We start from the raw sequence: 25,823 nt of genomic DNA on the forward strand, positions 1-25,823 counted from the left end.
CTTATTTTCCAGTCACCTGGGATACTCCTTTTTCTCCATACTGCTGTGAGTACCCTCAGGAGCCATTTCTTCCCTATCTTGTCTAACATCTTTATCATATCTGCTGTGACCTCATCTGAGCCTGCTGCTTTCGCTGACTTAATTTTTCTTAATGCTGTTCTTTCTTCTCATATGGTGGACTCCTTTTCTTCTGTTATTGCAGGCTATGTCTGTGGCAATACAGCTTCTGTGGTGTTGTCTTCATTCAGAAGTCGGTGGAAGTACTTCTTCCATCTGCCTTTCTTATCCTGTGGATTGGTGAGCAGGTTATTGCTGGCATCCCTTATGAAGGCTGTCTGACTATCTTCTTAACCTTTTTGTCTTTGCCTTACTACGTGGTATAGTTTCTTTGTGCCATCTACTGAGTCACTTTCCAGAAGCTGAGAGAGTGCTTCTGATGCCTTTTTCACTTCTTTTGCAACTCTGCTCTTAGCCTTTTTGTTAGCCAAGCAGTATTCCATCCTAGCCTGGTCCATCTTTTCTGTCTCCCACTTTTTCCTTCACTCCTGTGTATGCCCTTGGCAGGATATAGCCCATGTAGCTAAGGCGACTAAAGCAGACAAACAACTGATGTCAGGCCATGGACTAAAACCAAATGCCAAGAAATGCATAATAGCAACATTCAGGAAGTCATCCATCCCCGATAACTATCATATTGACAACATACCTCTTACAGCTGATCCAGTAGTCAGGGGCTTAAGGACTCACATAGACAGTAATCTATGATCATCACGTGTCTATAGCAGTGGAAATCATTCTATTTTACGCAACTTATAAACAAGGGTATGGCATCTCGGTACAAGGAAGTAATTGTCCCACTGTATTCGGCATTCATCAGACCTTTCATTGAGTACAATGCCCCCTTTGGTATATACCTAACCAGACATATACAAAAACTGGAAAGCCAACAGAGGTTATTCACTAAAAAAAAATACAGGGTATAAGTAAAATGTGCTATGCAGACTGCCTCAAGGCCCTAACCTTGTATTTTCTCTCCTACAGGCTGTTGAGGAGAGATGTATGGCTGACATACAGGACATTGTCAGACCCCACTCTGATGGATCTCCTGCATATCCACACAGCAAACACCATCAGAATTAACCATGCTAAAGCCTTAAATCTTGCCTGAGATATAAACTGGACCTGCTGGAGAGACAGGTATGTATCCCAGAGACTACCCTATCTCTGGAACAGGCTCCCCATCCACAAGAAGCAGAGTTCCTCCCTAACTCAATTCAAATGCAACTTGGACAGTTGGATGGGGAACAGGAAATTCATCCCTTGGTTGGCACCTATGTCACTAATGAACACTCCTAAACCCCTACTTCTAAATGTTTAATCTCCCAAGTCCCTGCTTACACTTATCAAGGGTACCTGAACTTGTCAGAGATTTGGGATGCATAGCTAGGCTTAAAAAGGCCCTTTTGGTCATTAGCCTAGTAACCACGTATGAACCTATGAACCTATGAGCAGTGATCATTCGAACATCTACTGCTATGGTAAGTTTATTTACATAGTTGTACTACATCTCCCTAGAGGCATAAGCTTAACTGCACATGCACATTGTTGTCCACAGATTCTCATGCATTTCCACAGCACTGTTTAGAACTTAGCATGAAGTTTAGCCAGTATGCACAATGCAAAATTGCACAATTCAGAAACATGTCCATGTTGAGTCCTCATTTGCATAATCACTAAACCCCAACCCCCAAATTAGCATGATGTAAGTGCAATAGAAAGCATTGATCCTCAGCATGCTAGAGAAGAAGCTGTGGTACAGCAGTATCTTAATAAAGCTCATCACTTCATTGTCACAGAAAACCCGCTTAACCTTAAACAAAGTAAGCCTCAACTTTTTCAGCTTAACAAATTAAACTGCTGTGCACTAGTGGCTGCTTTGTTGATTAGTCACATATAAAGCTGTAACAATACTTTCAAGGGGTTATAGAACAAAAGTGAACCAAGACAAGTAGTTGAAGTATATGTAATTACATTGCATATGGAGTGTGAAGATTAAGGGGAAGCACAGCCATATGCAATTCCTAAGATCACCTGTGCAAGTCACCAGACCTGGGGTTGTAATACCTGTGTGTTAAACAAATTGACTGTTGCATTCTGTATTAATCTACCACATTTGCCAAAGTGTTTATCACACTGTCAAGTCACGTTGATATTATCTGGGAGAAATAGTACAGCTGTTGTATGGGGGGACATTTGGTCATTATTGTTATGTGATTGATATTTGATGCACAGCCTGGTTAGACATAGGCAATTTCAGACACACAGGCAGCATGGCATATGTGCTCTACAGAGAACATTGAAAAGTATTTGAAGGTTGCTCCTGATTATGAGTTGTACAGAGAACAATGACTGTGAGTTGTAGTTCCTATAGTATGGTGTAAATCATACCTCTCAACTGTCCAGATTTTTGCCTCATATTTTTGGTGTGTTGCTCATAAAATGTTGCCTTTCTGGTAAATCCTTGGCAAATCATTGAGGATTGAAATCAGAAAATAATGACATAGATTTGAGTTTCAGAATTCTTACCCTTCAGAAAATTCATGCTAATGCAAAACCTGTTATTCTACCAACTTTCTAAGCTTGTAAGAGCAGTACTTAAAAATTGTCCATATTTTTGGACCCATGTCCCCCTATTATTTATGGCTTTGTCCAGATTTCTTGCTCTATGAAGTTGAGAGGTATTTTTTGATTTCCTTAGCTTACTGTAGTTTGATCTTGATAACATCACTTAAATATATGCTACTCCCAGGTCAACCCTAAAGAGGGACTGTGTGTCCAGTGGGCGTACATTGTTAACAAATGGATATTACTATAGTAATGTCTTTTGGCTTTTCCCAGTTAGGGGTTGCCACAGCAGAACTCTGGTCTGCTAATGATTGGCAATGGATTTTTACGGTGCCGAGTTGCTAGCCCGATGCCCAACCTTCAAAGAAGGCACACCCATTCATGCACTCACCTACCTGCATGTCTTTAACATCACTTGACCACGAGGAGGACATGCAGACTCCACACAGAAGGCACTATATTATTATACCACAATGTTTTCCATAGTTATAGATCAGTGTTTAAACAATAAGCTAAAAAGAAACATTGCCTTTATGGCCAAAATCTGTTTGTCTTGGATGCATCTGACCTGACCTACCAAGACAATGTATGGAAAGATCTGGTGGTGGATACAAATGCTGTCATTGGCCAAGACTGGTGATTTTCAATGGTCCAATGCAGTAATATTATTAATGCTCAAAAAAATGGGCTTCCCACCTGGCACGTGAAAAGCAGGTCAACAGGTGGTAGGCCATTGTTTGAGCCACCTCTGACAAAAACAGGAATTTCTGGTGCTCCTGAGGGATTGACACTTCAGATAGGTCCCACAGTGTGTTGGTGGATGTTGGGGCAAAGGTTCATTGGACACCAAGAATATCTGCTGAAGATGCCACAGGTGCATTTAGCTATGTCCCTTCTGGGTAACCATTTGAAGTGTTGGCACCCACTTTAGTGAATCCTGTATTATGAAGACTGAATGGCCAACAATGGACAAAGATTGCCATTTCTTGGAATATTCCCTTTTCTCTATATTATGGCAGTCTCAAAGTTGGTGTGTGTGTGTGTATTTTATATATATATATATATATATATATATATATATATATATATATATATATATATATATATATATATATATATATATATATATATATATATATATGAGTTAGACCCCCTCCTTCCCACACACATCAGGGGTGAAGGGGGGTTTGCCCCATTGGTCTTTTTTGATAAGACTCAAGGCCTGTAAAACCTGAAAGCACTATTGGTAAGTCACTGTCGGTGAGGAGAGTAACCTCTTTTTTGTCTGTGAGTTGATTACACTGATAGAGCTGCTTTCTGGTTTACCTGTTCCATTTTGTTTTCGGTTTTGCAGAAATTTGGTTGGCCTGGGGTTTTTGTTCTGTGTGGTAGATAGACACTTAAGTTACCCAGGCTGCATGCTTCACCCACTTTTTTTATTGGTTAATGTGTTTCTTGAGTGATACTTAAATACACGGAATATAAGTCCTGCAAAAACTGCAAGCACCGTTGGTGACTCCCTGCCAGTGAGCAAAGTAACCTCTTTTTTGTCTGTGAGTCGATAACACTGATAGAACTGCTTTCTATTTAAGTGTTCAATTTTTTCTGTTTTTAGAAATCTGGTTGGCCTGGCGTTTTTGTTCTGTGTGGTAGATAGACTTAAGTTACCCAGCCTGCACATTTCACATGCTTTTTTTTCATTGGTCAATGTGTTATTTGAGTGATAATCAAATACACAGAATACATCTGTGGCTTTATCTTTTCTGATAAGACTTAAGTCCTTCAAAAACTGCAAGCACTGTTGGTGATTCCCTGACGTTATTTTTCACACCCACTTGTCCATTCCTTGACCTACTTTTTAAACTTGACAATTTTTTAAGTTGCCCACCCTTACTGTAAATCAAGCTTTACATGCTCCACCCTTTCTACACTGCTTTTGGTATCTTGAATTATTTATTTGCCTTTCCTTATGCTTATTTTGAAAAAAGTGCATTTTGCTTCTCATTGTTCTACTGATTTACTTGCTCTAACTTCATTATCTAGCTAACTGTTGGATAAAGTAGTGTATTTTATACTATAGCAAGCTCTTGTTCTGTGTTTTTACATGAAGAAGACAACATATTTTCAATTTAATGGCAATGGGTGATAGCCTGGGACTGTATAGGTTGAGGAAGCACACTAAACATTCCTGCATGTAGTTGTTTTATTGGCTGGAATGCTTATTAATCGGCTTACCTTGTTTTAAGTGCTTTTGGAAATTCTGCACAACTGAGTGGCTCTTGATGCATTTCTACAAAGCAAAGTACTTTTATAAGCTGTTTAAAGAACACTGCTGTTATCTTGAATTACTTTTTACCTTTCCTTAAGTTTAAGCTTTTTTGTGGTAGCATTTCACCTTGGACACTCTTTTACTGTGCTTTTATATTGGGTAGAACTGGGATTATTCATCTAGTGGCAGTAGGTGTTCTATCTGAGTTGGGAATCACACAAAATTGCTCTAAATGTAGCCATTTTATAGTCCAGAAGGCTCAGTGGTCTGTTTTTTTGTATTTCTAGTGCTAGTATAAATTCGGCATATTTGCAAGGAACTACTTGCAGTGCCAGTGCCCTGTACAGATGCAAACATCTAGAAATGTTGCTTGTTCTCATTATACTGTGAAAGTGTACTGTGCTACTTATTGTTTTGTTTTTTTGCAGTTTTGTTTTTTTGCAGTTTTTAAAGTCTAAAGTTACACTTTCAAACTGCTGCAAGTGCTGCTTTTCTGCACTGAAATGCATTGTATTGAGTGTTTCTTGGCTAGTATTAGGCATCTGTTTGTGGTTCTTTAACACTTGGGCTCCAAACCAGTCATTTTACATAAAGAGGGTCAAAGTCTGCACTCTTTTGGCAGGAGATGGCTGATTTCACCTATCTGAGCTGCAAATGGCTGGTGGAAAGCTTATTGTGTGCTTCCCTAATTGGTCTTAGTGCATAATTAGTGTAAAACATGCTTTTCTCTGATTGTATATAAGCCTCACATTTGTGCAAGTCTTGGCTTATTTATCCAGAGTGGCTTATAGCTTTGCAGCAATGTCAGAGACTTTGAGAGATTTTGATAATATCTGAAGCCATCCTTGGCAAGGCAAACAAAATTAAATATCATTTTGCACTTGTGTTGCTTATTTTCATTATACTGTGAATGATTATTGTGCTTTTTATTATTTTTTCACTTAGTTTTAAGTTGCATTTTCAAACTGCTGTAAGGGCTGCTGTTATAAAGTGGAATGCATTATATCTAGTATTTCTTAATTAGTATTAGGCATTTGTTTGTGGTTGCTTAACACTTGGGTTCCAAACCAGACATTTTACATTAAGAGCATCAAAATATGCACTTTTGTGGCAGGAGAGGGCTGATTTCACCTGTCTGAACTGGGAATTGGTGGTAGAAAGCTCATTGTGTGGTCAGCTGATTGGCCTTAGGGCATAGTTAGTGTAAAACATGATGTAATGTGATCCTATCTCGCCTACATTCTCTACAGATGGGTTACAATAGAACGCAGTCTCTTATTGGCTGAGTCACCTCATATCCCAGGATGCACCACCACTACCTCCCCAGATCTCATTTGCCACTTTCCAGCATAGACGTGGTCTCGGACTTGGCTGAGATAAGTACCTCTAGTCAGAAACTTTTTCTGTCAAATTTCTTTCTAAAATTCACCCAAAAGCTGTTTTAACGGCTAGTGTTGTTGTATGATTGTGTTTTGATACTTTTTTGTGGTCGATTGTGTATATTTGTTGGTGGGAAAGTTCCGTTTAAGTTAGAGGGGCCTAGCCCTACCTTAGGCGTTTAAATTAGAGCCTAGTTGTCGCTGTTAATTGTTTGTCTGTAATTGTTGTTAACTTTTCGTTAAAACCATGTCTAAAGAACATAGACCTTCTGGTTTTAAAAAATGTGTCAAGTGTGGTTACAAGATGTCTATAACGGATGATCATTCCCTGTGTGTGTATTGTCTAGGTCCCAAACACCTCCAGGAGTCTTGTAGCATTTGCCACGCTTTTTCCTCTCGAGTCCTCCAAGAGAGAAAAAACAAATTGATTTTAAAAGGGCTCATTGCCCCTTCTTTTGAGGAAGCTTTATCCTCTTCTTCTTCTCCTACTGGCAAGAAGAAAAAATCATCGGCTCCGACCAGCCCGTCGGAACCGATAGCCAAAAAGTCTAGGCAGGCTTCTCCGCGTCGCACGGACGGGGCGAGGGGCGAACGGTCTGCCTCGATGTCCCAGCCTCGACTCCTCTGGCTTTGGAGGTGTGTCACCTTCATCGGCTCCACTGCCTTCGAGCTGAGGAGGCCGCCCAGAGACACTTCCACCACTTCGAAATCCAGATCGCTCCCGAGGAGATTGCAATAGTAGTGGAATCTCCGGGCGGTCCCCACTCTTCGGAGAAGTTGACTCGGACGATCGGTCTCTTCGTTCTTCGAGGATGTCTGATTCGGACGTAGACAGGGTGCTTCAGAAGCTCTTCCAGTCACGGTCTTCGCTAAATTGATCTTGACTCCTGCCCAGTTGGCTCTGGAGCCGATCCCCATCCTTCTACTACCATTCCTCCTCCGACAGCCTTGGCGTTGGAGTCGGTGTTGGTGGATCGTTATCGAGTCGACTCTAACTTCAACTCCGTCCCTGGGTGGGGGTTCGGTACATGGACTTCCTCAGTCGGCCGGGGATGCTCGGATCCGATCAGCCTCCCTCTAGGTGCGTCGGCTGCGGGGGCTCCTGTTACTGTTGTGGCCTCGGGGACGGGACCTTCCCAGGATTCTGGGGGTCCAGCCTTCGATGCCATGAGAAGTGCTTTAGCCAAATCCTCTGTGGCCACTTCGACTTTTCCACCACCACCACCTTCCTTGGGCGTGGTGACTGGCGTTTCTGGAATCCCCCTGTCTTGTGACAGCGGAGCCCCTGGGCCTGAGGTTACCCCCATTGGTGGTTCCCTTCTTCCTGGAGGTTCCTCCGACACTCTTCGGAGGAACCGCCCAGGAAGAGACAGTGAGAGGAAACACACTCCTGGCCTGGTCCCTCACATCGGATACCGACCTCGATGATGCGGAGGGGTCCCCAAAGTCGTCTTTGGAAGATGTCTCCTTTGCAGACATTCTAGAAATCCTTAAACACCGAGGCGATTGGCAGTCCAACCCCCTTCCACTGAGAGTCGGTGTTCCTCAAGGCCCTCAGCCCTCCGCCTCCTGGGTGTCTCCGCCTCGATGAGCTTCTGGATTTGATCTCTTCTGTGGAACTGGTGCCAGCTCGTCCCAATAAGTTTCTCGGCACCCCGGACAAGGAGCTCTTATCTAAGGGTGTGGCTGTAGATGCTATGGTGGTGGCATCTGCCACCCAAGAAGATGTGGCAGAGCGTCCATCCATCCCCTAACAAAGAGTCTAGGAGCATGGATCGCCGGCGCAAAGCACTTACTTCAGCGCGACCTTTACGTTAAGGTCTCTGAATTATTTGGCACACTTCACCAGACTACAGAGGGATCTGATCAAGGAGCTGTCGGATGCCCTCTCGGGTAACTAACCTGATCAGTTAACTCAGACGGTTAACTCTCAGTTGGCTACCCTATCCTCATTATCTAACTCGTCCATGAGGCTCATTTCCTATGCAACAGGTGTTGCTCTCACGGAGACAAGCCTGGCTACGCCTGTGTCATTTTCAGAGGCCTTTAAGTCTTCCTTTTGATGGGTCCTCATTGTTTGGACCCAAGGTAAAGGACACTTTGACAGCAGGAGGGTAAGACCTTGGCTGTCCCAAGGCGAGGGAAAATGTGGTTCCGTAAGTCTCAGAAGCCTTACCCTTCTAGAGGCAGAGGAGGAAATTTTTCAGGAGAACACTGGAGACCGCGAGTCCTTTTGTGGCTCCTCCTTCTTCCAGCATCCCTGAAGGAGTACCCAACTGTGAAGCTCGAGCCAGTAAGCACCTAAAGGCCTGGGAAGATATTACTCAGGACCAATGGGCCGGAGGTTACTCCATCCCTTTGTTCAACCCCCACCAGTCCGAAGAATCCCGGACCCACCACCCAGTCAGCGGGATCATGCAGCCAGCAGTATCAAAGCTGCTTCAAAGGAGTCATCCAACCTGTCCCCGCAGACCAGGCCGGATTAGAGACTTACTCAAGATTCTTTTTGGTGCCAAAAAAGACCGGGGACTTGAGACCCATTTTGGATCTCAGCAAACTGAACCAATTTGTAAAAAAGTCCAAATTCCGGATGGTCACTTTACAATCCATTCTCCCGCTTTTGGAGAAAGGAGTTTGGATGTGCTCCATAGACCTCAAAGACACCTACTATCACATTCTGATGGATCACGCGTCGAGGAGACACTTACGCTTCAGCCTAGGAGACAGTCATTTTCAGTTCCGAGCACTGCCCTTTGGTCTCACCACAGCCCCCAGGGTGTTTACCAAATGTTTGGCAGTCGCGACTGCTCACTTGAGAAGTCTAGGATTCCAGGTGTTTCCATACCTAGACGACTGGCTCCTAACTGCCGCCTCCAGGCATCTACTCTTGCAAAATTTAGCAGCCACGATAGCACTGGGCAAATCCTTAGGAATCACCTTCAATTGGTCAAAATCTGTATTGCAACCATCTCAGCGTATTCTGTTTATCGGTGCAGAAATAGACTCTATCTTCCTGCAGAAAGGATCGCGACGCTTCAGTCTCAGGTCCGGACCCTACTCCTCAGACGTCGTGCTCCAGCAAGAATGGTCCTGCAACTGTTGGGCTCCATGGCAGCCACCATTCTTCTGGTCCCCTTGGCAAGGTTGCACATGAGGATACTTCAGTGGCTCCTCTCAGTCCAGTGGTCCTATCAGGACCGTCTCCTCAGTCACCACATTCTGATCACGGACACGTGCAAACAGGATCTTCGTTGGTGGGTTCTAACCCCCAATCTGAATCAAGGGCGACCTTTCGTACCGCCACTCCCCTCTGCCACGCTGACTACGGACGCCTCCCAGACAGGGTGGGGGGGTCATTATCTGGACAGGTCAGTCCAAGGCACGTGGCACCCCGACGGGAGTCTTCTACACATCAATATCCTGGAGATGAGGGTGGTGCTTTTAGCGTTGCAAGCACTGCACGATCACCTCCCCCAGGGTACAATTGCCATTCAATCCGACAGCATGTCGGTAGTCTGGTACCTAAACAAGCAAGGAGGAACCAGGTCCTACCCCCTTTGCAGAGAAGCCATGAGAGTATGGGACTGGGCGATTGCTACCAAGCGTTTTCTAATAGCAACGCACATTCCGGGGAAATCCAACGTGATAGCCGACAGACTGAGCAGAACTATTCTCTCCCCTCACGAGTGGTCCTTGAACAACAGAGTGACAACACAGATTTTCACAAGATGGGGAGTCCCCTGTTGCGATCTCTTAAGCCCCTTCAATGCGAAGTGTCACCACTTCTTCACTCTGACCCCAGTTTCGGGGGAGTCTCCCAAGGACGCTCTAGTCCACGATTGGCCCTCCGGTCTGCTATATGCCTTCCCACCGGTTCCCCTTCTCCCCAAGGTGATTCAGAAGGCGATTCGCTTGAGAAGCAGAATGATATTAATCGCCCCATACTGGCCTCGGCAAATCTGGTTCCCCTTTCTTCACAGGTATGCATTGGAGGGTCCTTGGTTCCTGGACCAACTCCCGGACCTTTTGACTCATCAGTCAGGACAACTCCATCAGTCCCTCCATTCGTTGAAGTTGACAGCCTGGCTACTCCTCTTCCAACCATAATTAGGAGCCACTCTTTGGCTCCTGAAGTCATACACATTTTGTCTTCCCACAAGACTTCTACAAAGAAAATATATAGCAGTAAATGGAAGAGGTTTGCTATTTGGGCCCAGCTCCGAGGATTAGACCCAATGACAGTCTCGGTATCAGAAGTACTCAAGTTTTTAGCCTCCCTGTTCCAGCAAGGTTGCTCAGTATCTACCATCAAAGTACAATTGGCGGCTATTTCCAATTTTCATGAAAGTGTGCAACCTCCCTTAATGAGTAACAAGCTCTGTAAAGCCTTTATTAAAGGAGCTTGGCTTCTACGATCCCCCATTTTGCAACCTGCACCTCCGTGGGATCTGAACGTGGTATTAGGTGTCTTAACCTCGCCACCCTTCGAGCCGGCAGCAACCTGTGATCTGAAATTCCTTTCTTGGAAGACTGCCCTTCTAATTGCTATTACTTCAGCCAGACGGGTTTCAGAGCTTCAGGCTCTATGTGTTAAACCACCTTACTTGGTATTCCACAAGGATAGAGTATCTCTTAGGACAAACCCATCTTTTATACCAAAAGTTTGTTCTAATTTCTGTCTTCAACAGTCGATGGAGCTACCTGTCTTCTTTCCCAAATATTCCAATAGAGCTGAATACACTTTTCACTGCTTAGATGTCTACAGGCAATTACGCTTCTATTTGGATAGGACACACAATGCACGGAAATCAGATCAACTGTTTGTGTCCTTTTCAGATAACAGATTAGGCAAAGCCATCACTAAAGTCACTATTGCCAAGTGGATCAGAGACTGCATCACTCACGTTTATCTCATCTCAAACAAGGAGCTCATAGCTCCCGTTAAAGCTCATTCCACTAGAGCTATGGCCACTTCAGCAGCTTTTCATTCCAAGCTCTCTATTGGCGACATTTGTGCGGCTGCCACATGGACATCTTCACACACCTTTGTTTCTCACTACAAATTAGATGTGGCATCCAGGGGTCGAGCTTCCTTCGGTTCCACAGTTCTCAGGAGTGTTTTCCAGTGAGCCATCCAGGAATTAGGTGCTAGGGACGCTGTCCCATCTGTAGAGAATGTAGGAGATAGGATCACATTACATCTTTTAGTTATGTACTTACCATAACTTTAGATGTATGGGATCCATCCATTCCTAATAACCCACCCTCCATCCCCCTGCCTTGTAGACCAGGAGAGACCGGACGATCCGAAATTGATCTTCTTTCCTCTCTTGAAAGACCTGAGTATGTTATAACAATAGTATGTCTCTGTGAACATGAGTGCGAACAAACGAGATCTGGGGAGGTAGTGGTGGTGCATCCTGGGATATGAGGTGACTCAGCCAATAAGAGACTGCGTTCTATTGTATAGCGCCGAGTCGGAGCCGAGGATCGGCTCCGAACCCATCTGTAGAGAATGTAGGCGAGATGGATCCCATACATCTAAAGTTATGGTAAGTACATAACTAAAAGTTTTTTTCTGATCGTATATAAGCCTCACATTTGCACAAAGCTGCTCTTCATGCAGCAGAGGTTACTGGTGCATTGTATATATGCAATCATCAGAAGTTGAAATTCCATGTGAAAAACATCTCAGAACTTTACCTCTGTCCCACATTACTCACAGGGCAATTAGTCTGCACAGTGAGCAACATTTACACATTCAGTTAGGACTATTTAGCTCTACCTTACCTTATTATAGCACTCAGGACTATCACTTCTGAGAGAGAATCTGGTTTGGCCACTGAGCAGCATTGCTGTTTAGATTAGCTACAGATTACACCAAGTAAGCACCCTTCCCTTGTCCAGATACAAACACCCTCCACTCCTATCCCATGCAAGTACACATTAGGACCTGCATCTATGAATGGGAACTTTCCTGTTATCTCTGTATCCATCTTGGTAGACATGGGCATCCTGAGGAAATATAACATTTGCCTTATGTACAAGGACAACCACTTAATTCTTGAACTCTTGAACAGACAGTGTATGCTAGAGATGTAGTTACACACTGATACTGGAGGCTAGCCTTACATACAGACACAAGAATCAGAAAACAGGTTGTCAGCAACTCACACACATCATTCACAACACTACAAAGGACCACGCACATAGACCCACATATGCAGAGGTGCTCACATGTAACTAATCCAAACCTCAAAGGCCTCTCAGGTGCAGTCATCAGAAAGGCTGCATGCACACAAACAAGACAATTCCCATCACAACACATAAAGCCACATATCATTGTATCTCAGCTACCAAGCCCATAAGGTGAAACATTCCACAACCCAATATTCTGGTAATAGGAGACTCCATTGTGAGACACAGTCTTGTCCCTCTTACCAGAATGGATAAGGGGAAGGTTACAGTTAGTTGCCTTTCAGGGGCCAGAATCCACCATATCTTGCAGGAACTCGGGTCACTTACCCCTAAGTACCAGTATTATTCATTGATAGTCCATATGGGCATGAATGACCAGAGATGTATCTCCTTGAAGAGGGATATGACTGAGCTCTCAGAATATGTGTCATGGGCAGGTAGGAGCCTAGCACTGAGCAGCATTTTACCATCTCCAAGGATGATACCACAATACCAGCAGCAAAACATTATCAACTTTAACAATTGGCTTAGATACTGGTGTTGTTCTAAGGTCTCCTATACTTGTCAGTCTGGGAGGACATGGTTGACAAGCCATGCTACTTTGCCAGGGATGGTCTGCACTTGTTACCTCTAGGCTTTTGGATATTGGCCAAAACATTATCCATACCTCTAGTGCATGTTTCAGGCATTGCCAAACAGACAGACCTTCCAACATAACAAAAGCTACTCAGGACAAGATAAAGGTGTTACTGCTCAATGCTAGGAGTCTCAACAAGTAACTGCACTCCCTGGAAGCTCTCCTTACTGTGGAAAATGGTGATGTCTGTGCAGTTACTGAAACATGATTTAAAGCCTTGGAAAGCACTCTGGCAGTGCATGGCTATAACGGCTTTTCATACATTCCAACCATCCACTAAAATGAAAGAGCAAAAGGCAGAGGTGGATCTATCTACATAAAGGATATGCACACCTCAAGGCTGGCCAAACAGTATGGCATGCTTGAGCTACTCCATGTCCAACTAACCATGGGAAAAATGCATTACATTATTCTTACTAGCTACAGGCACCCCACCATAAACCAGAACAGCCATACATCATACCTGAAGTACTAGAATCACTCACCATCCTGCCCAATACCATACTCATTGGTGATTTTAACCACTTCTCCTTTAATTGGTAGGGATACATGACTGATAACATGCAGACTCAAGGATTTCTTGATTTTGTAAATTCAAATGTAATGGAGCTGCTTGTCTGCACTCCCATTAGGAGAACAGTCCTAGGTTTGGTACTCAGAAATATGAGAGAGTCCTGCACCCACCCCCCACAGAGTGACTTTTTCACTAGTAAGATCAGATCACAAAGTGCTCTTCTTAGAAATAAAAGTAAAAATAGTCTCCCTATCTAGCCCCAAAAACTATAAGAACTTGTCTAAGGTGAATTACCCCATATTAAGGGATGTCGCAGCTAGTTTCCAAGGTCCCCCATATCTAGAAAACACAGAAAACTATGCAGAGCCATACAAAAAAGCCCTGTACAACCATATAAATAACTGCATAGAAACAGCAGTACAAAACAGAAATAAATTCAGGTCAAACCACAAAAATAAACCACCTGGTTGGTCCCTGGTATTAATAGGTTGTGCAACAGAAGAAAGAAAATCTTGTCAAGAAGTAAGAGGGAATGTGCACAACAGAACAAAAAGCCCCTCATTAGTCTAAACAAGTAAATCACGGAACTAATCAAGTCTCTGAAGCAGATTTTGAGGTAAAAATATCCTCCAAAACTAAGGATAACCATAAGGCATTTTTTTAAAAAACTGCTTTATTAAAAAATGTCAGCAATAGCAATAAGTCAAAAGAAACACATTATTAAAACATATCAATTAAAAACTGTTTACATTAGTCCACATCAAGGTTTTGTTTAAAATAAATATATCATTAATATTTTTCAAGTAAATCACTTAATTTTTTCCATGCAATATGTTTGTTTGTGTCTTTCGGCTTTTCCCGGTTAGGGGTCGCCACAGCGGAACTTCGGTCCGCTAATGATTGGCAGTTGATTTTTATGTACCGGCTTGCCAGGCCTAACACACAACCTTCAAAGAAGGTATGCCCATTCACGCATGTCTCCACGGAGAAGACGCTCTAGCTGAGAATTGAACCGGACAGCGTCTTACTGTGAGGCGACAACGCTACCGCACTGATGCATAATATTCAGTGCTCTCATCTTAATGGTTAATAATTCTTTTTGCATACAGTAGGTTAAATATATAAGTTCTGAAAATAATATTTTTACATTTCCAATTTAATGTAATAACCGTTCTTGCAACCGCTAAAATTGTGATCTTGGAATAACTTCTGGAATTGAAGCATTAAACAATATTAATGAATTTGTTGTTATTATACATTTATCCGACCACAATACTTGATAAAAACGTTTAAACTTATTCCAAAAAGGAGATATCATTTTACACTCCAGCACCATATGTAACCAGTCTGCATCTGTATTATCAACATATCTCCAATAATTAACGTTTGATATTTTGTTTATTAATGCAACCTTATGGGAGGTTATAAAAGCTCTATGCAAATATTTCCAAGTAAATAGTTTCCAATAAAGTGAAGATGAAGTTTTGCCTATTGATTTAAATAATAATTTTGTATTCACATCAGAAAACTCTTCATTATTGATTCTTGTAGAGTAATTCCAAAATTTTACTTCTAAAAAGGAACAACCTATTCTTAAAATCCTATATATGTTTGATAAGTATGACCTACCGTTACTTAAATTGCTATTAATATTAAATAAAAGTTATAATATTTTTGGGACATTTTTCAAAGGTGAATCTAAAGATACTTATATTTTATCATTTACAAAATCTTTACAACTTTGCAAACATGACCAATTGTTCCGTCTTAAATTATATCTAGCTAAGAAATATTCTGCTCAATATATTTTGTTACCATTTAGGAACAGATGCCAAAATATTAAACTACGATCTTTAAAATCTAACATTTTACCTATATTATGTGTTGTTAAGCAATCATTAGTGAATGCTATAGGAAATGATAAAAAAAAGTTTTTTATCTTATAATTTATTATTTAAATATCTCTTAAATGTTGATAGAATATAATTAATCAAGGGGATGGAGAAACAGTTATTTTTACTACTCATACTTTACTCTTTTAAGAGCCAATAAAATTTATTAAATACAATTTACACATGTGGAGCAACAAATAATTTATTATTACTTAGTAAAAATTTTCCTGTATTAATTTCCATTTAGAATTGTATGTAGTATTTAACCATTGAGCTGTAATTTGAATGCTAGCTGACTTTACATATAAATCAAATTTAGGAAATCCAATACCACCTTCTTCCCATCTTTTCATATTCCGTAAGACATTTTTCAGTTATGTCCACAATCTTAGGGGCAACACCCAACAGTATGCAGATTTAGTTGTAGATATAGCAAATCTGCTGGCTGACAAGTTCATCTCAAATTTCACATCCCCATCATTCCCCCAGCTTATCTGTTTCCTATACATTTAAATAACCAGCCAAATGCATTCATTGGTACAAGTTCTTGCCAATCAAATACAAGAATAAGATAATGAAATAAAGTAAAAACTTTTTAAGAAAAGCATTTAAAAATATTGAAACACATTTAAATAGATAAATACTGAATCATAATACCGAAATTGTGCTTAGCATTAGTATATACATGTAATATGATTTAAAGTGTTTTAAAGTGTGGAAATTACTTCAGCTTAACTGCTCTTAATTTGAGGGCTTGAACTATATAAAATGTGATCATTGAGTCCTGGAAAAACACAGGCATCCAGGCATAATTGCCACACCAGTTCTCTAAATTCAAGCCTGGTTTCCCAGTCTCCACCCCTATCATCATGTTTAACACACTCAAGGAGCCAAAATTTAAAATCAGCTGCACTACATTGGAGAACATGCCTAAACAGGGCATTCATATCTTTTCTTTGGCTAATGTTGTACATATGTTCATATATCCTGGACCTCAGGTTTCTCTCAGTTTTACCCACATAAAACTCCCAGCAGGCATTACAATAGACAAGGTAAACCACTCCTTTTGTAAAACAAGTGTAATAACCTGAGGCCTTCAAGTTCAAAAGCCGACTGGGGAGATGTAACGTGTCCACATTAGCCAAGAAAGTGCATTGGGAACATTTTTCCCAACTGTGAGTTCCTCTTTTTCCTACCATGCTACCATCCCCATAAGGTTTTCTCTTCTGCAATATGTATTTGAGATTGTAGTCTCTCCTATAACAGTATTGCAGACGCTTGTTAAATATCTCAAGTCTGTTGGGCATTCTTTTCAATATGTCCCAGATACTATTAATAGCCTTCTTTACCCATCCCGTGTCCCGTCTAAAAGTGATGACTGCATGTGGTGTACGGGAATCTAGTTGCAAAAGGGTTCCTACAGTCAAGTTGTCCTCACCTGGTCTATTCAGGCCACTAACCTGTCCATTACTAAGAAGTGGCAAATAAATAGTCCCCCATTCATTAAGGATCTCTTATTTTAAAGATGTAGTAAGATCATCTGGGTAGCCCCTTTGTAGGAACAATGTTTGAACATAGTCTAGTTCCTTAACTAATTTCTCCTTTTCTGATGTCATCCGTGCTACCCTGACCATCTGACCCTTCAGAATGTTTCTTTTTGAAAAAAAGGATGGTTACTGTTGTAGTGTAGATATGAGTTGGAAAAGCATTTTTTCTGGTACACCTGTAATGTAAATCTGTGATTTAAGTTGTCCTTCTTGATACAAACATCCAGGTAATGTACCTCATCAATGCAAATACATAAGTGAAGGTCAGGAATTCTGTATTGTGATTGAGAAAATCTATAAGTAGGGGGACCAAGTCATGAGGACCTCCCCAAACAATAAATATATCATCTAAAAAATGAAAATATATGTGTATGTGACCCTTGAATGTGGATTCAAAAACAAAATGTTTCTCCCAGTATAACATAACTATATTCGCGAAAATGGGAGCACAGGAGGAGCCCATAGCAACCCCATCTGACTGGTGATAATATTCCCCTTGAAAGTATAGGAAGTTGTTCGTAAGAACTAACTCCGTGTTCTCAAGGACTACCCTAAAATCATTGTCAGATAAAAAGCAAAACTCTGTCAACATGTGCTCAAACCACTCTAAGCCAATACTATGGGGTATGACTGAAAATAAATCCTTGACGTCTGTTGTCAAAAAAGAGAGGTTAGTACTAAAGTCCATTTGACCCATTTTGTTCAAAAAGTCCCAGGAATCAACTAAAATATGTGGATACATATTATAAAAACATTTCAATTTCCACACAAAATACAAACATTAAGTTTACAAATGTTTATGGTAAGAAAGAGGAGTACAAGTCTAATAAAAGCAATACAAACAACTGTTAGTTAAAGGTTAGAAGACAAAAAGTGCAAGTTATATCAATGAGTAGGTAGTCCTAACTTTTAAAACCAAAAGAAAAGAAAACACCTTAAACATTAAAAAAAAAAAAAGTTAAGTAGAGCTTCAAGAGCAACACTGATGAATGGATGGGAAATCACAAATTTGTCCCAGGGGCTCCACCTGTGTCCCTCATTGCCAGAGGTGACAGGTGGTGACTGAGGTTCTTTTTGGGTGGGATAAACTCTTGGTTATTCTTGTAAGGACCCCAGGGTCATTGGCCTAGTAACCTTCTATGATCCTATGATCCTAGATAGGAGTACAGTACAAGCAGTGCTACTTATGGTAGAGGCAAAACTTGTGGGCAAGTCATGCTTGGGATGTTCAACCCTCCCAACCATGCATAGCCTGGAACTGTTCGCTACATCAGTACTCAGTGCTGCATCTACTGCCGTGGCTGTGTCCCAGTAGACATACAGTTATACCACTACTGGCCACAGTACATCCCACACACATGCGCACACATACAGACACACACACGCACATACACACACACACACACACACACACACACACACACACACACACACACACACACACACACACACACACACAAACACACACACACTTCTTGAAACAGTAGGCCTCTGAAGCACCTCTTCCGTTATGCTTTCTCCCTTTATAACAGTCCATACACATGCCTACACTCTTTCTCTTATATCTCCTCCACGTTCAGACATCTTCCTATGAAAGACATCCACACGTGCTCCCTCACCCATTTGTTTACCAGGATGGTCTCACTGGGTAGAAAAGCTGCCCGTTTCAGCTATGGCCCAGGGAGAAAAGCTCCACAATAAAATGAGAAAAAAGTAAAACAGTTAATAGATTTCATATGATAAGCCTAAATACATTTTAGGTCAGTATAAGTTAGTTACAGTTCGATAAAGATTTTTTTACACCTGATATGGAAATAGTATTGTTTGTTTGTGTCTTTCGGCTTTTCCTGGTTAGGGGTCTCCACAGCAGAACTCCAGTCCGCTAATGATTGGCAGTTGATTTTTATGTACTGGCTTGCCAGGCCTGACGCACAACCTTCAACAAAGGTATGCCCATTCATGCATGTCTCCATGCAGAAGATGCTCTAGCTGAGAATCGAACCGGACAGCATCTTACTGTGAGGCGACAATGCTACCGCAGCACCACCACCGCGGGTGATATGGAAACAGTATACAGTAGAATAATAAAATGTCATACAGTGTTACATTTGAGAACAAGAAAATGAAACCAGATTATCTGTCATTGACACATAATGCAATTTGTTTTAAAACTTTATGGCAGAAAAAAACTTTTGTAAGTTGCGAAGTTGACAATAACTGTAGGAGGTTCTTTGAAATACAAATAGCAGTAGACCAGATTGTGGTTATACCAGGAAGAGTACGAGAATTAATTAGTGAACAGAGAGGCTATATAGAGAGAGTAGAGAGGCCCATGAAAGAGGTTGAGAGAGAGACAACATTTAGGTTATCCCAGGAGAGGTGCAGGAGCATATCCAAGTATTTTTAAAATGATCTTTTAAGTGTACCTTGAAAGACGTATTAATCTGACGTTGTCAATCTTCATTCATTCTTGATGAATGGGACTCAGTTCTGACTCTTCGGAACCAGCTCAGCCACTATACAGCTTGCACCAGCCAAAAACTCTCAAGCTAAGATTCTACCCACAATGCCCCTCTCTCTATTACCTCAGATCTCGTTTACCGCTCTGATAACAAGACGCATCAGCCGATACTGTCCAGCTAAGTGCTTTAATTATATCTTTATATTCTTTCAAACTCGCTCTTTATATTTAAAATAACTGTTATTTTCTATTGTAGTCATGTCTGTTGTTTGTGTATAAATATCTCTCTACCCTTCTTACCTAACGGTATTCTCCATTACCATCGTTGGTAATTTTGTTTCCCCCGTTCCCTTAGGAATATCCTTCCTTAGGGCCCCCCAGGATCTAAAGTAGCTGGGGACTCTGTCCCATTCATCAAGAATGAATGAAGATTGCAACATCAGATAAAGAAGTTATGTACTTAACCATCTGTGTTGTCGATCTTAATTCATTCTTGGCATCCCACCCTCCTGCCCTCTCCAAAGGACTTCTGGAGGTTTGGACACTTGTTCTGGGAGGTTTTTAGGGTTTGCCTTAGACAGGGCTTCTGTCTGACTTTGGCTGCAAACTCAATCTGAGATAACAGAGAGAGGGACATTGTGGGTATAGTCTTAGCTCAAGAGTTTTTGGCTGGCATGAGCTGTATAAAGGCTGAGCCTGTTACCAGGAGTCAGAACCGAGTCCCATTCATCAAGAATGAATGAAGATTGACAACACAGATGGAACATTATGGTAAGGACATAACTTCTTTTTTTCTATTCTTCTGAAAGAGTTCTTCTGAGAGAGAGAGAGAGAGGTATGGAATAACACATTTTAGACAGACGAGGAGGAGTATAGAGTCTACTGCAGTATTGGTTGATTTAGTTACAGTGAGCAGCATTTTGGCAGTAGACTGTAGTGATCTTTTGGGACTGTAGAGTTGGAAAATATTGTTTAGACAGGTGCATTTTCTTGGGTCATATATAAGCTTATGTGTTTTGAGCAGGTTATATAGTGCTTTAAGTCTAGCCACTGAAGTTGGTTTGTGCAATGCAATGATGTGTCCTATAAAGATGGTTGACAGTATAGTTTGCACTTTTATTACAGCGCAGGTCAGGTAAGGAGAGTTGATTGGATTGTAAATTGATGAGTATGGGGATAGCAGGGAAAAGAAGAGATGAGGCAATGTTTGTACTAGCCTGCTCTGTTAGGTTGTGTTTGGCTCCATAGAAGGATCCCAATTTTTGATGTTTATTTTTACAGCTTGTTTTATGTGGTTGTCAATTTTTGTTTTTCATCAATGGTACCCACTAGTAGCTTGGCATGGGTTACCATTTCTATGTTGGTATTGTCTGGCAATAGAACTGAGAAGGACATTTTTTTGCTTGTATAGTTGCTTAGGGATAAATGAGATAGGTTTGGACTTTGGGGGGTTTAAAAGGAGCTGTGAGTCAGTTAGCCATATCTCAGTCTTGGAGAGGGCTACTTGGCAGCACTGTTGTAGTCTAACCATGTTTTTGGCAGAGCAGAAGATTGTAGAATCATTTGCATATTGGAAGATGCTTTTTTTTGGTTGCTAAATGCAGATCATTAATGAATATATTAAAAAGTAGTGATCTAATATGGAGCTTTGAGAGATTCACATGGTTACTGGATGAAAGGACAAGATGCTGTTTTGCCACTTTACAGCTTATTGTCTGCTGAGAGGTTTATCTAAGTCTAGAGAATACATCTTGCATAGTCATTTTTGGTGTAACACCATGTCAAAAGCTTTGGCTAAATCAAGGAATACAAAAAAGTCAAGGTTACTGTTGTTTCTGCTTTGATTTACTGCTGTAACAAAGCTTAGTAGTTCAGTGGTGGTGCTGTGATGTGGATGGAAACCATGCTATGTAGGGAGAAGTAGTGAGTTTTCGGTTATGTTGGTAACAACATGGGATTGTATGCGCTTTTCAAAAATTTTAGACTTTTAGACAGGAAAGATAGGGTGGCTATAGGCCTGTAATTGGACAGGTCAGTGAAGTTTCCACCGTTATGTAGGGCATGTATGTAGGATTTTTCCACAGAATGGGAACATAAATTTCTGTAATAGACCAGTTTATTAAGATGGACACAAGAGTATGCCAGACCATTTGCAGCTATTTTGATGTATTCAACTGGTAAGTTGTCTGGAGCAAGGGTGGTGGGTTTCAAAGTTTTAAATATTTTTCTGATAGTGGAGCTTTGGATGGGTTGGAGTTTGAGAGCCTGGGAATGAAATGTGGGGTCTGGAGTTGTTATACTAGTTGTTGAAGATTACGGGTTTAAGGGAGAGGTAACAGAATTTACAAACTATAAGTTAAACTGGTTAGCAGTGGAGTCTCCTGGTGCATCTGTTTTGGGGTTACGTTTGGGCTGTGTGGGCTGGATGTAGGAGTTTGTTAATGGTGGTCCAGAATATCTGAAGGTTGTTCTAATTTCTGTTTGTAATTGTATAAAGTAGTTTGGTATTGTGAGTGTGTGTGTGTGTGTGTGTGTGTGTGTGTGTGTGTGTGTGTGTGTGTGTGTGTGTGAGGCTGGATTTTGGTTTTAGTATTATTTCTAGGTTGATTTTTGTTGTTGACATCAGTATAGAATTTTTTCCAAGTTCCTCATGCTTTATCCCTGTTTTTCAGGAGCTGTTTAGCTTCTTTTGTTAGCCAGGCAGCCAGGTTTGGTTTAATTCTTTGGTCATTATGGATATAGCCTGATTTAGCATTTTTAGAAATTTTGCATTAAATAGTATTATTGCTTCTTCTAAGGTAGTTATCTTTAGCACTCCCCAGTTTATTAATACTAAGCGTGTAATGAAAGTGCCTTTGTTGAAGGTGGAGAGATTGTGAGAAAGGCTGCAGTGATGTTGTTTTTGGTTATGAATGTGCTCTGTTATTGCAAGAATAAACAGGTTGTCATGAAGGCTGTGCAAGTAATGATACCTGTGCCCTGCTTCTATACATTGCATCTTGGGTTGCCTATTTCTGATGCACAGTGTTGACAACCTATGCATTAGTGAACACAGTCTGGTGTCTGATTTGCATGCATCTGTTATTATGTAGTGTATCTGCTGTACTAATGTTTCCCTGAGCTTCTAATACTGTAGAGCTATATTGTAAGATCAGAGATGCTATGTGCTGAACACAATTACCACAGAACAATCACTACTTCTCAAAACAGAAATCATGGTGGGAAACCTGCAAATTTTACCTAAAATACATCTGTGCAGTTGCAAGGCTAGACTGTCAAGCTCAATGGACTGGAACATTGAAGGACTGGAGACACAGATCCATTTAGCCCTTCATTCCCAAGAAGCATCTGGTTATAAGGAGAAAGCAGCTCAGCTGCATTATGAGCATCTGCAAAGGCAGCTGAATGATTCTATATCAAAGAAGTCCTAGCTCTATCTTAAAAGGGCAGCTCTACAATAGTGGGCACAGACAGACAAACAAGGCAAAATTTTAGCATATAGGCTTGGGCAACAATGGGCGTAAACTAGAACTGGTTATAAAAGAAGTGGTTAGGGAGAGCTATTGACATGCCCATGGCCATTAACAGACTCCAAGGCCATTTACAAGAAATTTGAATTTTTTTGTAAATCTCTGTACATACCCACAATGCAAGCTGTGTCAGTACAAGAATCATGGAAACTCATGGATAAACTAGTTGAACTCTCTTTTCCCCCAGTTATAGATCCTCAAAATACTATGCTAGAATCATATTTCTTTCAATGGGGAGATTTTATGGCAATCAATCAGATACTGACTAAAAGGTTTCTGGCCCCAGTGGTATTATTTCTAGCCTATATAAATGTTTAAAGACCCAGTTACCTCCCATCTTGGTAACATTATTGAATACCGTTAAACACTCAGGCACATTGTTGACCTGTATGAGAGAATCTCTTGTTGTTCTACCTAAGCTTGGCAAAGACCTCGCCCTTGTGAGATGTTATAGATCCATCTCCTTGATCGATGCAGAAGCTAAACTGTATAGCAAAATACTGGCAGAACGTCTTAACAAAATACCACATTTGCTAATACAACCACAGTGAACTGGCTTTGTGCAGCATCGTTCTAGCACTGATCACATCCACACTTTACTCTTATACGGGCAAGCTGTCCAGTGGTGTAATCAGATGGTAGTAGCCATACTGCTGGATTTCAACAAAGCTTTTGACTCAATATTTTGGAGTTATCTATGGGCTGTCTTAGAGAAGTTGGGCTTCTCTCAGAAATGTATAACTAAAGTCAAGTCCCTATATGACTCTCCCTATGAGAGGGTGTTGACAGACCAAGAGCTGTCCCTTCCCTTCTCCCTTGGTAAAGGCACTAGGAAGGGCTCCCATTGTCCCCTCTATTCTTTTTGTTAGGTATTGAGCCTTTAGCCCTATTAGTTAGAGCCAATGTATCACTTCAGAGTTGGGAGTTAATGTGACTTGAATCACATACTCTAATGTTTGAGGACACCTACTTTTTGCTGACTGAAAACTCCAAAAAAGATGTGCCCTGTTTCTTAGATATGCTATATGAATTTTGACTATCAGGAGATGATTAACTTAAACCTGGAGCCCTTAAGGGGTTATCTATTTGTAGAAGTCCGTGCCTGGAGAATACTCCACCACTCATGATGGGTCCGTATTTCAGCTCTCCAAATGGTGTTTTGCCCTAAGCTTCTATATTTGTTGAGACACCTACCCATCCCTTCTTCAAATAAATGGCTCATTAAACTTAAGAGGTTGAAGAGTTTGTATGGGGTTAAAACAAGGTATTTCTCCCACAGAAGTGCAGAGGTGTCAGTCTCTTTGATATATGCTAATTAGTTGAAGCTTCAGCATGTCTCCTTTACCTAGACATTCCAATCTCCTTGACTCCAAAGTGGGCAAAATTATAGTCTATGTTTCTTAACACTATAATAGAGATACTACCTGTTGACCATCTATATAGTCTACCTCTTCACTTGTAGGGATGGTAGCCCTTAGTAATTCTTAACAATGCCCTTAGGAAACTACATAATTAACATCCCCTCTCTTGATATCTGATGTCTAAAAGCATGTGTGTGGGGTAACCCTTATTTAAAAGTGGAGGATAAACCTTTCTTTTGAAACCATAAAATGAGTGGGCCTGCATAGAGTAGAGCATTTTATTGGGGGTGGCATGGTGGTGCAGCGGATAGTGTTGTTGCCTCACAGTAAAAGGTTTCTTGGTTCAATTCTTGGTTAGGTTGTCTTCTGGGCAGAGTTTGTATGTCCTCCCTGTGCTCATGTGAGTTTCCTTTGGTGCTCTGGTTCCTTTCACATTCTAAAGACATGCAGTAGGTGGATCTGACACTCTAAACTGACCATAGATGTGAGTGTGTGGTATGGAAGAACAGCTATTGAGAGGCTAGCCACCCAGTGGTGTGAACCTTGGCTCTAGATGATTGTCATTGTTGAGGCGGCACCCCAACACCATGAGCAAAAATGGATGAAAGAATGGCCCTACCTTCATTTGTGTCCTGTGATTACCTTTGAGAAGCTTATACATTTCCAATAGCAGACTGGTGGGGATACCTTCAGTTAAAGCATGCCTTTTTTTCACTCTTGCCTACCAATCTTGTCTAACAAGGAATTGCATTTCTATAAAGCAAACAATAGTGTAATGGAGAAATATTCCTCAAATAAAAACATCTAGTGTTTACTTACTACTCCCAAGTCAGAACTTAAATAGAACCAGTCAGATGATTTGGTACCACCTTGGCAATTTTTTTGGGGATGAATCCTGTTCTGCTTTGATGGAACAATATCTCCACTTCTACGTTCTTTCTAAAACTATGAGACTTTTGTAACAACTGTTAAAACTGGTGCATAAGGGTTATTGGACCACTGTGAGATCAGTTGCAGATAGATGCAATCACTCAAGGCTCTGTTATAGCTTCCCAGGAACCCAAGTGGATGACGTGCATTGGTTCTGGGGATATAGGCATACCAGGGGCCTCAGGTAATATATATATAGCAGTAATGGTATCTAAGATACTTCATACTGATCTCCATGCCACTACCCATATTTAAATAAAAGGTCAGCATCCCCCCAAGGTTAAAGTTCAGACCAGGCCAAAAGCTCTGGCTCCTTCAGATCATCATCATCATTATCTTCATCAACCCCTCCCCTTTATCCTGTTTTGTACATGGAGTCAGGGTATCACGTCAGCTGTTGCCATGTTTCTCGATTCAATGCCACTCTCCTACCTTTGTACTTGACTATCACAGGTCTTCTCTCACACAGTCCATCCAACT

The sequence above is a fragment of the Protopterus annectens genome, chromosome 9.part0 (assembly GCF_019279795.1).
Source record: "Protopterus annectens isolate FY-2018-M chromosome 9.part0, PAN1.0, whole genome shotgun sequence".
Lineage (NCBI taxonomy): Eukaryota > Metazoa > Chordata > Ceratodontiformes > Protopteridae > Protopterus > Protopterus annectens.